Below are 15,292 nucleotides of genomic sequence, written 5' to 3'. Positions count from 1 at the left end.
AATCCTATACTATTGCTGTATGGGGTGTTTCTTCCAACCTACCTGAATAATTCAAAGAGCGGTGCCCAGGATTGCTTCTTGTCACTGCAGGTAAGTATTGGCATTGTTTGTGCCTTTCCTGCCCTATAATTTCTTAATTGTATTTGCTGCCTGTTTCCTCTTTCACTCAGTGTGTAGGATTTTTTTTGGGCGGGTGGGGGGATGAAGGTTATTTGTGGACTTCCTAAATTATAATAGTTCATTGTTATTTATCCCCTTCCCCTTGTATCTTGGGAAGCTTTAAAATATAAATATTTCATTTTTAAAATTTTCCTGCTGTTTTTTTTTCTCAGTCACTCCTTACACTGCCTTCTTACACTGCCTAGAAAAGTGAATTGTGGTCATTGAAGCACACCTTACTCAAAGTATATATCTTCCCTGGAAAGTCACCAAAGATAAAAATTACTTGTCAATAAAATGCAGTTGGAGAGTCTCTCTAATGCAGTGCTCTTCACCATGGCTTCCAGAGGAGTAGTCCTAATGCCTACCTGAATAATTTCAATATGCCTCTTCAACACATTCCTTCAAAAATACTTTTTCCGCCTGTAGCTTTGTTTGTGAATCTAGAAGCACACCCTGGTTTGATCTGAGAAGGTCTATTGTGCTTTAGTCCTGAAATCTGGGGAGGCTTTTGTTATAGTCTGTTGGCATGACAACTGAGCCAAAACCACACTTTCAAAATGTGTAACTTTATCTTTTCCCATTCTCTTGGTTTGTCAACTTTCTTTAGAATTGTGAGTACAAATTAATTATAGATTTGGGGTCTGATCTTGCAGCCCTCACTCATCAAGTAGTCCCATTGGTTTCAATAGAACTACCTCTGTGAGTAAGATAGCAAGATCAGGAGGATCTTGTTTTGAATGAAAGCAGCTTAGGTTTGATATTCTGTAATTGAAACAGGTAACTGTTTTGAATTAGTAGCCATATGATTTATTATTTCAAAATCTAGCTCAGACTTAAAATTCACTTCCAGTTGAGAGAGATGGGTTACAGAGTGCTTTCGTTTAAAAAAACCCTGTCATTACATTAATTTTGAAGATATTAGCACAACAAGTCACATGCATGTCCATTGATAGGAGATGGAATTTCAAAACTAGACTTAGTTCAATGCATTTACAGTACAAAGTATTCCTGTCACTGTCAGAACACATGTGTATTAGCATTCATTTTTGTTGATTATCTATTTCAGTCGTATAACAAATGAATAAAACTGCCACAAATGTCATGAACTTTTAGGGGGGAAAGGATTTTGTTATGGACTCCTTTCCATTTTGCTGGCTAAAATACAGCATTGAAAATAAGGTCATAAGGCAAGTTTCTGAGTTACCTCCAAAAAGTGACATGTGGATTTAAATTTTTAGCTCTGTCATATTTTTGGAAATAAATGACAGGAGGTCTATCTAATTTGATTCTTATTCTCTAAACACTTTTGAGGCGAAAGTGCCAGTAACATACTCCAGAAATGCACCTGGAAGATGAGCTTTATTGGTTAGAGGATTAAGGCAGAATTGAATGACTTCCTTTCTGAAATAATGGCCTTAGTTCTCTGAAAACAGATTGCTGTTTGCCACTAATGGGTGCCCTGAGCAGTATTACAGCAAATTGCTTTCCTTGATGACATGAACTGAATATACAGAAAACATGAACACTTAGCTAAAATGTTAGCATATCAAAAGTCACTAAAACAAAGTAACTGTCTTCCAGAGAAGGGCTTTGTATGATCATAATTGAATGACTTCCCCTTTAGTGAACCCAAGACATTAAAAAAGGGCTACAAGACCTGATTCTCCCATGCCTTGCTTGTTGTGTAGTCATTTCTACAGCTGTACAAAATGATTGTAAAAATGCTACCAAGTCAGAATGGTAGAAGCAAATTCATCCTTGAGCCAGTTCAGCGCCTAATGCAGTGCGCCCTTGACTGGGGTTACCCATTGCCCTAGCTTCTGCTTGTAGCAACAGGATGCAGGATTCTTAGCCAGGGCAGTGGAGGGGGGCAGGACAATTGTTCCAGGGCCCCCAAAACATCTGTTTGTGTAAATGGGGTGAAATGGGAGCAGGTGAGGCCCCAGTGAATATGATGTACTAGGACCCCAAATTTCTCTCAATATTCCATGCCTCCTCCTGACACACACCTGCTCTTCTCTGGCCCACCCTAATCTGTCCCCACCTTACAGTAATGTACCCTCTGTACTGAGAGGTTCTGCAAAGGCAGAGCCAGCTCTGCCTGCTTTAGATGCCTTGTGCATGGGTGATGCTCACCAGAGAGGTGGTCTTACCTCTGCTTTTGGCCCCTTTGAAAAACAGTAGCTGGCACAAAAAGGCTGTAGAATAACAATTAATGTGGCTTAAACTCATTTAGCCAGGTGTAAATCAAGGTGAGTGAATCAAGCCCTTGGGGTCAAGTTCTGACTTCATAATTCTTTTTCATGCGGGAATGAATGTTTTTTTCTGTTAGATAAAGCTTGGGTTTGTGGGGGTGGGGATTTCTTCTAATAAAAACTCAGTCACTTAAATGGTCAAACAGATAAACCCTAAAAATGTTACTTACTCCAGGTCTTAATAGCATCAAGATACAAACAAGGCTATGCACGAACACCATAACTTCTCAGATGTGCTAGTCGTTCAAGACAACACTTGCCCATAATGTGCACATCAGCATCTTTCTCTTCAGTCATCCATAAATCCAAGAAAAATCTGTCATTTAATTTAAATGACAGGGACTTTGAACACACTGACGTTACCTGAGTGCAACAGTGAGCATATTTTGCCACTCTGAACCAAGGTAAACAACCCCAACCCTCGCATAGTGCATGACACTCTTATTCTGATTTCATCCTTTACTAGTAATCATGTTCTATTCAGACTAATTAGTATAAAGATGTATCTTGCAAGATACCAAACACTGTAGTTTAATGTACGGCTATGCTGCCAGGAATGTGATATGGACAAACTATTTTACTCTTTTTTTTTTTTTTTTTTTTTAGTAAAAGGAGTAAATTTATATAATGAATTTTCAAAAATATTAACAATTATGGATGTGAGGAGGATTTTTTTAGCAAATTATCCTCCTAGGCTTAGATCATCACTTTAATTCAGCTTTGCAGTTTATTAGTGGCAGAGGTTAGGTGAGGAAGAGAAATGAAGCGGTTTGCATTGCTACTGCCTGAGCTGTGCTTATTCTGTGGCTAAACAGATGCCTTCAGTCTCTCTAAGGCCTGGTCTATACATACATCTTGTACTAGTATAACTGTTGGGTGGAGAGGGGGCAGGGGGTGACTCTTTTTGCTGATATAACAGTACAACCTCTATTGTCGATGCAGTTGTACCAGTATAAAGGTGCTTTATAGAAGTATTGCTCATTCCCCTTCCCATGCAGGTATAAACTACACCATTATAGGCACACTTATTCTGGTATAATTGCACCCACACTAAGGGAGTTGTACCACTTTTTTACCAGTGTGGTTAAAGTGGTCCAATCTTAGTAACGAACAAAGTGGAGAGGGCAGACCCATACTACCTATCTGACACACTTTGCACACAGTAAACTCACCTATTATAAAGATCTCTTTATTTTAATCTAAGAAAATGAACTTGTAAATGTAGCTGTAAAGAAAATGTGACAAAAACTAACAAAGTGAAGTTAAGAGCCTGGGCATACTGTATTTTTCTCACAAGGAGAAAAGGTTTCAGTATTACAAAAGACAAAGCAAATGCAAACATTTTCTAAACTGTGTCTTCAGTTAACTGATTGAAGAAACTAATTTACACATTAAAGATACAGGAGAACATAGACAGCACCAGACATAAAAAAACTTGTGATGGACAGAATTTAGGCACCGCCTAGTGGCCAAACTTGTGTACAGAAAACTGAGTCAGAAGTAGTACAATACATTCAGTTTTCTGAGTTAGGATCCTGACTGCAATTTTAATAATAGCAACACATACTATCATGAAACAAATACCTTTTTACTGCCTCCACCTTAAGTTGCAGCAAACTGTCATAAATATACTTCAAAAGTAAGTTAAATATTTGGGAGGGAGGGTGGATTTTTTTTTCCAGTAGGGAGGCTATAAAAGGAAACACTGAAGATAGATAGCCTGGATGAAATCAGTAGCTGAACCAGTCGTAGATAAAAGATATCGATAGCAATGTCGCAAGTCCTGTACCTATCCATTTGGATCCAGATGGTGGATTGCCTATTCTACTGGGAACAAGAGGAGAAGACTGGAAGTAACCTCTAGTTATGATTTTGACTTTCTGCTGAAGAGATGTAAAGGTATTGGTACAAGACTCTGGATCTGCCCACCCTATTCTAGTTACAAGAAACTCAGGGGATGTATATGCTTTGAATTGCACATCTTGCAAGAAGGGTGAGGCTACCCACCCCATGAGAAAGTTGGAAGGAAATGTCTGGTATATGTTAGGTACATTGTTTACATTTCCTCTATTTTGTAATGTGTGGAAGGTTGGTGAGAAACACCAAGGGCTATCATATACTAGTGGCTTATGAGAAATATTCACAACTAGTTTAACTACTGCTTGGAGATTGTTTCTATGCTTTAAATGTTATCTTTTAAAAAAGTCTCTGAAGCGTAACTGTGTAATGTCAAATCTTTAGTTCTGAAAGGACTAAACTTGAGCCTGTGATTCAGCAGAATAGGTTAAAATGCAGGAAAGGGGAAATAATCACATTATCTCAGCCTCTTACTTATTATGTAGGCAGGCACACATTAAAAAAACATCCCAAATTGGTTACCTTCTGTCTATAGACTAACTCAATAGGCCTACTCATGGATTAAAGGGGAAATAATCTAGTCCAGCATGTCTGATAACTTGTATGTATGCAATGTTTGTTGAAGCCATGTTGTTCAAAGATAACTTAGGTGACCTGAAGAGCTCTGTGTAAGTTCGAAAGCTTCTCTTTCCAACAGAATTTGGTCCCATACAAGACATTACATCACCCGTTTGGTCTCTCTGATAACTTGTACAACAACCTTCAGTTGAAAAAGCTTTTTGGCCAAATCCATTCGAGCATTGGTTCTCAAACTGGAGGTTGTGACATAGTTATGCGGGGATCATGCGTGTGAGTTCTGACCTCAGGCATGGGACTGTGAGCCCCAAACCCCTCCAGCCCAGCTCCACCTCCAAAGAAAAGGAGCCAAATAGCAATGTGCCCACGATGCCATTTTTCCTCTGGCTGGTCCTGGGACTGAGACATTAGAGGGCTTGATTATTGAGCAGCTGAAAAAGTACTTAAAGTCAGACACACAGGCGCATACTTTCTCCTGAAACTAATGGCCACCTCTACTGCTAAAACCCCTAAAAAGTGAAAGTATCTCAAGTCTTACATTAAACACTGTTTTACCAGCAACGTTACTTCTGGTATTGAAAAACTGCAATGTATCACTTGCTGTGAAGTTTTGTCTGCTGAATTGATGAAAACATGCAACATCTTGAAACGAGACATCCTGGAATAAAAATCAAAATGTGGATTTTTTTTTCAAATGCAGAGAGGAAGCAACAATGAAAGCCGGGCTTGATGCAGATGGAAGTTTTCGGCAGCGAACATCCTAAGCTGTGAAGGCCTCATGTTGTGTTGCTACGAATCGCCCATACCAAAACACTGCATACGTTACGTGAGGAGCTTGTTCTGCCAGCATGCAAAGATATAGTGTCACTTATGCTTGGCAATGATATGACCCGAAAGCTTAATATACTTTCCATGTCGAATGATGCTGTGAAATGCAGAATGTGAGACATCTGAAGATATCAAAAAACAAGTCGTGTATGAAATTAAACATTCTTCTTTCAGTATGTTCAGCCTGCAACTTGATGAAACTACCGATATTACTAACTGCACACTTCATAGTGTTCATATGGTATGTTAATGCTGGGGATACTAAGGATGAGTTCTTATTCTGTGAACAACTTAAAACAACCACAACAGCACAGGTCATTTTCAATAAGGCCTTTTTCAAAAGCAATGGCTTGAGTGGAAAAATCTTTGGTATCTGTACTGACGATCCTCCAGCCATGATGGGTGCACAGTCTGGCTTTCAGCAGAAGGTAAAGTGAGTGTCACCTAATGTGATTGTCACTCATTGTGGAATCCATTGTCAAGTGCTAGCTGTAAAGACTTCGCCAGTGTGCCTTAATGCTTTTATTATTGGATGTTTATACAAGCAGTGAACTACACTGAAGTGTATGCTCTGAATAGTCGTCTCTTTTGAGAGCTCTGCAACTAAATGGATGGTGAATACAAAGTTCTGCTTTTCTATACTCAAGTTCTATGAAACAAATGACAGTAATCAAGAACAGTTAAAAATGACAGCAAACACGTTTTTTTTTTCTCTATCTACTCATGCATGTTAATATGGACTAACAACTTTAAGTAGTTTGAAGGAAGGATACTCCTCAGCCAAGAAGATATAGAGATGGATATAGAAAACTCTCTAGCTCACATTATCTCAAGATTATATTCTGGGCAAACTAAACAACTGGGTGATTCAGATCGTTTGACATGTAGGTTAAAAGTAGCTAAATATGCTAGAACAAGTCCAGTTGATGACTTAAATGTCAATACAAAAACATTTAAATGAAGATGGAACTGTATTGGAAGCCATTGAGAATTTCATAAAATAGAAAGAATATGCTGCGAACTTGGAGGATGCACATTGCTGCATTCTGAATTTTGCCATTTTTGCCATTGATTTTAATGGGAGTGCCCACGTGCTCCAGAAAGCAAAGTTTCCAAAATCAAGCCTTAATTAGATGAGCATTACCAGGTAAATTAAGCTCTTGATAGCTTTGTAGCATTTAAGTAATACTAACTCTTTAACCAATGGATCAAATGTACTTAAAGACACTACAGCACAAATGAGTAAAACTAAGTATCTTTACAGTACGTAAATTCCCACAGCTCCTTCACTAATTACCGCTTTTGCTCAGTGCTCCTTACTTATGTACACCTGCCTCCTTATTATTAGCATGTAGTTAAGACTACTGAATTCTAAGCACCACATTTCCAGCTCAAATCCAAGCAAAGCTGGATGTGACTAAAAACGTTTAATTATCTAATGGCTGCTCTGGGGCTTATTTAAACTGAGCTGGTGTTGAAGCCATCTTGTAAGTTGTTCGTATAACTAATGCAATTGGCCGCTTCAGGCAAGAATTCAGGGGCTCGTTGCAGGCATTGAGGCCCCGAATGAAGACAGTAGAAACTCAGTGTGATGAAACCTGTGCTGACCAGGACATGCACAGTCTAGCCTAGTGGTCAGAGGGAGCATCAGTAGGCCAGAGCCAAGGGTCAAGCCAAAGGGCAGGAACAGGATGCCAGAGAAGATGGTCAAGCCGGAGTCTGTAGTCAGAAGCCGGAGGTCAAACCAGAGGGCAGGAATTGGAACAAGCCGGGGAGCAGGCAAGGAGGGGTTCAAGGCAGGGTAGCCGCAGTGGTGGGCCTGAGCACTGAGAAGCCAGCAAGCTGCTGCTGCTGATTTAAGAGCCAGCCTGCTGGCCTATGCAGCCAGTCAGGTGGGATGGCTAATCAGGCAGCCTGCTGCAGGCTAGCCGCACTGAGGAGGCGCCTGCAGACTAGCTCGCCTGCAGGCCTGGATCCCTGACATCTTGTCCCTGCCTGTGCGGTAGCTGTTATTTAGATAAATACAAGATGTTGGTCTTCAGCATTGTCAGACTAAGTCCTGAGACTTCCTCGTCAATGTCGGTGATGCTTCCTGGGGTACTCAGCTCGATACCACCTGCCCTTAGCATGAGGAAGCCATGTCTGCGCTTGCTGTGGTCAGTTCTCCAACTCCATCAGCCAAAGGCAACAGCAGCACTGCCCTCTCTGCCTTGCAGGCCATGCTTTTACTTTATGGGCTAGCAGTTGACACACCCCAACCCTTGAGCCCTCCAAGCATCTCCCAGGTCCTGGTCCGCTGGACCCTTGCAGCATTCATAGATCAGCTGCTTCCAAAGAAACCACACAGCCCAGTTTACCAGCTCCACTAGTTTACCAGATCACTCCTCTCCTACACACGCAGCACTTAGGTATTTTCATCGTGAAATCAACTGCAAGTTGATTGAACAAAACATATCAATTCAAGTAGCAGCAAGTAGAAATATTGGAAACAAATGGCTATATATTAAACAAAATCATAACATGCATTCTAGAGCCTAGATTTAATTAACCAGATAGTCTTGTGTCTTATAGAGTATTGCTCACCTAAAATCCCTAAGAAGAAGCGCATACTCCCTAAGTACTTTAAGTACTCCCTAAGAAGTACTCCCTAAGTACTTTAAGTACTCCCTAAGAAGTACTTAAAGTACTTAAAGTCAGACACACAGGCGCATACTTTTACTCCCTAAAATCCCTAAAATAATGGCCACCTCTACTGTTAAAACCCCTAAAAAGTGAAAGTATCTCAAGTCTTACATTAAACACTGTTTTACCAGCAACGTTACTTCTGGTATATCTGGGGGTGCAAAGAAACACACAGAATCCTTCACCTAGGAGGCAACAGACAGTGTGCTTGTCTGGCTGTGACCCTCCGTTCATGAGACAAGCACACTGTCTGTTGCCTCCTAGGTGAAGGATTCTGTGTGTTTCTTTGCACCCCCAGATATACCAGAAGAGGCTTTTGTCATTATTCACGAACAGGACACGCCCCTGGATCCTTGTGAGCTGCACTTCTCTCCTTATTTTTTTCATTCTTTGTCCTGCGTAATCCACTGATTTCTAGGTTCAGTGACTCCTCTCTCACCTAAGTCGGGGGTGGGGAGGCCCATTTTTGCTTTAGCTGGTGGAGCCCACTAATCTCAGTTATCAAATATGCCGATAGCTTTCACCAGCACTAACGGCTTTCACTTGACAAGATAAACTTTTACATGATCTGCAGGCATACAAAACTTTTTTCTGGACTATAGTTTTCAATAATACATTAGTTTCTCTTAATTTAGCTTTGAGGAATTTTCACCTGTACATTTCTCAGCCATCATAGATCAGAACATAAGAACTGCCAAAGTGGGTCAGACCAATGGTCCACCTAGCTCCATATCCTGTCTTCCAAGAGTAGCCAATGCCAGGTGCTTCAGATGGAATGAACAGAACAGGTAATCAAGTGATCAATCCCCTATTGCCCAGTTCCAAACTCTGGAAAATAGAGGCTAAGGATACTTCAGAGTATGGTTTTGCATCCCTGCCCATCCTGGTTAACAGCCATTGATGGCTCTATCCTCCATGAATGTATCTAGTTCTTTTTTGAACCCTGTTATAGTCTTGGGCTTCAAAACATCCTCTGGCAAATAGTTTCATAGGCTGACTGTGCACTGTGTGAAGCAATACTTCTTTTGTTCATTTTAAACCTGCTGCCTATTAATTTCATTTGGTGATCCCCTAGCTCTTGTGTTATGAGAAGGAGTAAATAACACTCTTATTAACTTTCTCCATACCAGTCATGACTTTATAGATCACTATCATATCCACCCCCACCCTTAGTCATCTCTTTTCCAATCTGAAAAGTCCCAGTCTTATTAATCTCTCCTCATATGGAAGCTGTCCCATACCCCTAATCATTTTATCACCCTCTTCTGTAGCTTTTTGAATTCCAATATCTTTTTTGAGACCAGATCTGCACACAGTATTCAAGATGTGGGCATACCATGGATTTATATAAAGAGAATATGATATTTTCTGTTTTCTTATCTATCACTTTCCTAATGATTCCCAACATTCTGTTAGCTTTTTTGACTGCCGATGCACATTGGGTGGATATTTTTCAGAGAACTATCCACAATGACTCCCAGATCTTTCTTGAGTGGCAACAGCTAATTTAGATTCCATCATTTTGTATGTATACTTGGGATTATGTTTTTCAATGTGCATTACTTTGCATTTATCAACATTGAATTTCACCTGCCATTTTGTTGCCTAATCACCCAGTTTTGTGAGATCCCTTTGTAACTCTTAGCAGTCTACTTTGAACTTCAGTATCTTGAGAAGTTTTGTATTGTCTGCAAATTTTACCATCTCAATGTTTACCCCTTTTTCCAGATCATTTATGAATATATTGAACGGTATTGGTCCCAGTACAGCCCTGGGGGACACCACTATTTACCTCTCTTCATTCTGAAAACTAACCATTTATTTACTCCTACCCTTTGTTTCCTATCTCTTAACCAATTACTGATCCAGGAGAGGACCTTCCCTATTATCCTGTGACCACTCACTTTGCTTAAGAGCCTTTGATGAGGGACCTTGTCGAAGGCTTTCTAAAAATCTAAGTACACTATATCCACTGAATCACCTTGTCCACGTGCTTGTTAACCCCCTCAAAGAATTCGGTGAGGCATGATTTCCCTTTACAAAAAATATGTTTACTGTTCCCCCAAAATCTTGTCTAATTCTGTTCTTTACTATAATTTCAACCAATTTGCTGGTACTGAAAATTAAGTTTACCAGCCTGGAATTGCCAGGATCTCCTCTGGAACTTTTTTTAAAAATTGGCATCACATTAGCTATCTTCCAGTCATCTGGTACAGAAGCTGATTTAAATGCTAGGTTACATACCACAGTTAGTAGTTCTGCAATTTCACATTTGAGTTCCTTCAGAACTCTTGGGTGGATACCATCTGGTCCTGATGATTTAGTACTGTTTTAATTTATCAATTTGTTCCAAAACCTCTTCTAATGACATCCCAATCTGGGACAGTTCCTCAGCTTTGTCATCAAACAAGAATGGCTCAGGTTTGAGAATCTCCCTCACACTTCAAACTTTAATTTGAAGATGGAAAAACCATAAATCTCGACTCATCTAGCCAATCTTGAACCTCATAACCTGCATAACACAAACCAAAGAACTTCAACCAGTAATTTCTTCATCAAGCCCATAACTTCTATTTCAGATATAACACTTTTTTTTCCTTTGGAAGACACCTAGTCTTGATTTAAAGACTGCAATTGATGCTAAACGCACTCTGTCCCTAGGTAAGCTATGCCAATGATTAATTACCCTCACTTCCCTTCCAAAGCACCCAAATCCTCAGTTACTGATTTTCTTGCTATGTCTTCCAAAATCTAATCAACTCGTCATGCCTTTTAATTTTAGTGCAATAGCTTTAATTGGCTCAGAACAAAGGGCTACAATGTAATGTATATATACAGCCCTCACTCAGCCCTGCAGGGGAGAAGGGGCTCACTTGCTCTGACTGTGACCGGCTATAGTGGGGAGAGCAGAAGCTACTTAGCTGGCACTCCCCACTGAAAGTAAATAAGCAAGAAGTGGACTGGGGTAGAGAGTGAAAGGAGTCCCCTTGCTCTGTCCCCAATCCCAGCTCGCCAGTAGCTGACCAGGCACACAAGGGGAATGAGCCACCCCACAAAAAGGAGAGAAGTAATTTATTGCCATTTCCAGAGCAAGAAGGGGGAGCAGGAGATGAACTGCAGGTCTGAGTCTGATATGAGGGGAACGCTAGAAGAATGCTTTGGCAAATATGCACGTTACACAATGCTCAGAACTACCACTGTTACAAAGAGCTAAACAGCTCTCAGTCTGAGTTGGGTAAATTCTCCAAATGTGTAAATCATCCCCCCTCCCTCCCCACCCCTCCCCCATTTAGAAAAGTGAATATAGGGTTTTTTTTCTTGAATGTGATGAAGAAGGAATCAAACACTTCTTAGGACATCAGAAATTAAATATAAACTGTTCAGAGACAAATTGTGACTGGGAATACAATTCAACAACCTTACTTTCAAAGAATAATTCACCTATTGACGACAGAAGTAACTGCACGCTCCTAAGCATGAAAAATTTAGACTTTTTCAGTCTTTTTGAATGTTGTGTCTATAAGAGAATGGTCACTTGAAAATAACAAATGTAGACGTCAGAGTGGCCAGGATTCAGATGGGGAATGGAAAAGAGTCGCAGGTTCTGTGCACTGCAGCTGGATCCAGCCTCAAAAGGTATGCAGTTATGTATTTGTGTAAATATTATTCAAACAGATCACTTTCCTTCACTACAAAGGCTGAGGTCTCAACTTTCTTTACAGTGAATATAACTGTTAGTAAGAAATGTTTTTTGCATTCAGGGAACAGAATTAACAATATTTCTGCACAGTTTGAGTCTGAAGCCCTGGGTGTTTCATGGCAAGGATTGTGAATAATCTGTTACTACTATGGAAAAATCTCAGACAAATTTTTGACTCTAACAATGTTTACTTTTTAAAGGCTATATCTATGAGGAAAATGGCTAGAAACCTATTTTTTAAGCAAAAGCTGAGATTAGCATTGAAGTTATACCAAACTGGAAAACAGCCATGGCTGCTGCCTCTGAGGACCCGAAAAGATGACCTTCTAAATGGAACTGGAGAGTTGCAAGATACTTAAGCAATTTGATTGTGAGTTGTTCTGGGGACTGGTAAATAGTCACATTGATTTGAGGAGCCTGAGATAAGTAGAAGGCAATAGTTGCACTTATACAGAACTGTAAGAAATACTGCTTAACTCAGCTGGCTGTACGTGATCTGCTTAATTTTTGTATAGCCATATCCTTTTTTCTTAACTAATGAAGAAACATTGAAAATGTGATACTGAATAACAGGCCAACAGCTTTTCATGCACAATAGCTTATACCTGGTATTTCAAGGGAAGGTGAAAAAATTATAGTACACTTGGAGAAGTGTGTGATACTATGTCATACTTTGGAAAAGTTCTCCCATTCTCAGGTTGATTATCAGTTTTCCCCCCTTAAATGTGAGGATTGATAACTCTTGTAATATTTAACCAGGTATTATAAATGCAGGTGCCAGTCTAATTCAAATAACTGTCAAATCTTTTTTGTTTTTAACCTAATTTAACTATCAACCTCAGTAATAAATTCACAACTACCCTTTGCAACTCAGTAGTAAAGTGCTATGTAGAAAAATATTATAGTATTTATGAATGCATTGCCTTTCAGGCTCAACTGTATGTCTTCAACTTATCTTCCTCCCAGGATCTGGGCTTAAAACTGAAGAAAATGCATCAGAAAAGATTGAAAATAGCATGCCATGAAATCGCAATAATGGTACTCTGGGGAAAAACTGTCAGTTACATTATGAAAAATGAAGCAAATGCCAACGTCTCCATGCGGGACTTGGGGTTATGTGATATCCTGTAATGTTTGTCTATTTATTCTTAACAAACAAAACCCAGAGAAAATCTGCCCTGGTAGGAACCAGACACCAGATAGAGGCTATATCTACACTTAAAAATGCTACACAGCACAGCTGTAGCACTTCAGTGTAGAGACTCTCTATAGTGACAGAAGGGGTGCTCCTATCCTATCTCTATAGTTAATCCACCTCCCCAAGAAGCAGTAGCTAATACTATCTGCACGAGGGGTTAGGTCGGCTTACCTAAGTCACTCAGTGGTGTGGATTTTTTCACAACACGAGTGGCATAGCTGAGTCAATCTAATTTGTCAATGTAGACCAGCCCTTAGCTCAGAACTGAAACCTACGTGGTAATTATGACTGCCTAAATTAACACAAATGCCTACATATATATATATTTTTTTTTCTTTTACAGAAAAACTAGGAAATTCACTGACAAAAACCTTTAACATAGAATTAAGGTTGCCTGGTGGTATATCAGTCACTTCCAGACTATCCAGTTCAGTTAAAATCAGACCTCTAACAGCTAGGAAATAGAATTAAGGTACATGTCCCCACAACCTTAAATCTTTCCTCTTTGAGTGATGCTCTAATATACCTATAACACATACTCGCACTCTGCCTTTGCAGATAGCGTACGTCACTTAGGAAATAGGACTCGTGACCACCCTAGATCAGAGTATAATGCCTTCTCTTTGCTAAGGCAAAGCTTTTGTTTAGGTGAGCTGTAGTGAACAGAAGCTACCTACCCTCAAGCGCTTAGTCTACTCCATAGAAACAAAACCACACCTGCTAAATTTTACAACCCCTTCAGCCTTATGCCCAGGATGCAGTCTAACATTCTACTTTCACTTACTCATCATTAAACCCACTCTCGTTATCCTCTCTCACTGCTGACAGTCCCCAGAGCAAGAAGATCCCTGTGCACTGTTACGGACAACCTACGGAACTCCACACTGGATCTCTCAAGGTACTCATGCATATGGGGAGGAGAGGACAAGGACCAGGGCTCAGTACTCCTCAGATCTCCCATCACAATCACACCTCTCCTAAGTTGTTCTAACTAATTCCTCCATCATTCAGTACAGCTATTCCTCACACACTGAACACAACTGAAGTACATGCAGATAATATGCAATAGATACTCTCACCCCAGGAGGGCGCAGTAAAGGCTGCATTGGCATGTACCTTTTAATTTGTGTATTTCCTGGTTTTCAGAGCTTTGTATTTAGCTGAACGCAGTGTTCTAGAGAGGCATGATATACCAATGGGCAACTTACCTTTGTGTTAATTAAACTTCGTGTCACTGTATTTATTCAATGGTTATTACCAAGCAGTCCACATATATCCTGATTAAAAACTTTGGAAAGCAATTAGTTTGAGAAATCTTTATTTTTAAAGAGCAGCGCTTTTGACTTTCCAGATAGTTTTCTTTTTCTAATTCCCTTGTTGCTTCAGTACATCTAATCAATTTTAGTATGTTTTAATAATAAAATGTGCAAAATCCCACCACTACAGAGAAATTTCAATGCATTTATATTTTTATACATTACTTTTTAAAGTTTAATGCAAGTGTCAAAATCTAATTACTGTAACCTGCAGGAAGCAAAACCCTTTTTTTTAATGTGGTGGCTCAACTGGGCTTTCAGTGACTTTTGAGAGAAGCAGCTGCATATAGGAAACATAGCTTGCAACACTAAATACTTACCCGTTTGCTTTAATGCTGTATGACATGTTGTGTGAAGACTGTGTGCCATCAAATATTTAAGAAGAAAAAGTAAACTGACTAGAAAACCCAGAGAGGTCCATATCATATAGTTAATCTATTTGCTTTGTTACAATGCTACACATTGACAACTTGACATTGCCATGTAAATACATTTCTGTACATTTTTTTAAATGAGACAAACAGCCTGTAACAAATAAGCAAACAGTTACACATATTATTTTTTTATCGACTGTATTGCCCCTCTCCTATTTCATGCCCTACCCAGCCAATACTCCTCCTCGCTCATCCTTAACATTAATTTTCCCCACTTTTGTTCTCAGACCACTAAGCCTCTCTGGCAGAAGATTAATAACTATGCTGACTTCCCCTACTACACA

Source organism: Emydura macquarii, unplaced genomic scaffold, assembly GCF_026122565.2.
Source record: "Emydura macquarii macquarii isolate MOO-44397 ecotype Brisbane River unplaced genomic scaffold, CSIRO-AGI_Emac_v2 contig_499, whole genome shotgun sequence".
In the NCBI taxonomy this organism is placed as follows: Eukaryota; Metazoa; Chordata; order Testudines; family Chelidae; genus Emydura; species Emydura macquarii.
Note: the sequence above shows the minus strand (reverse complement) of the source record.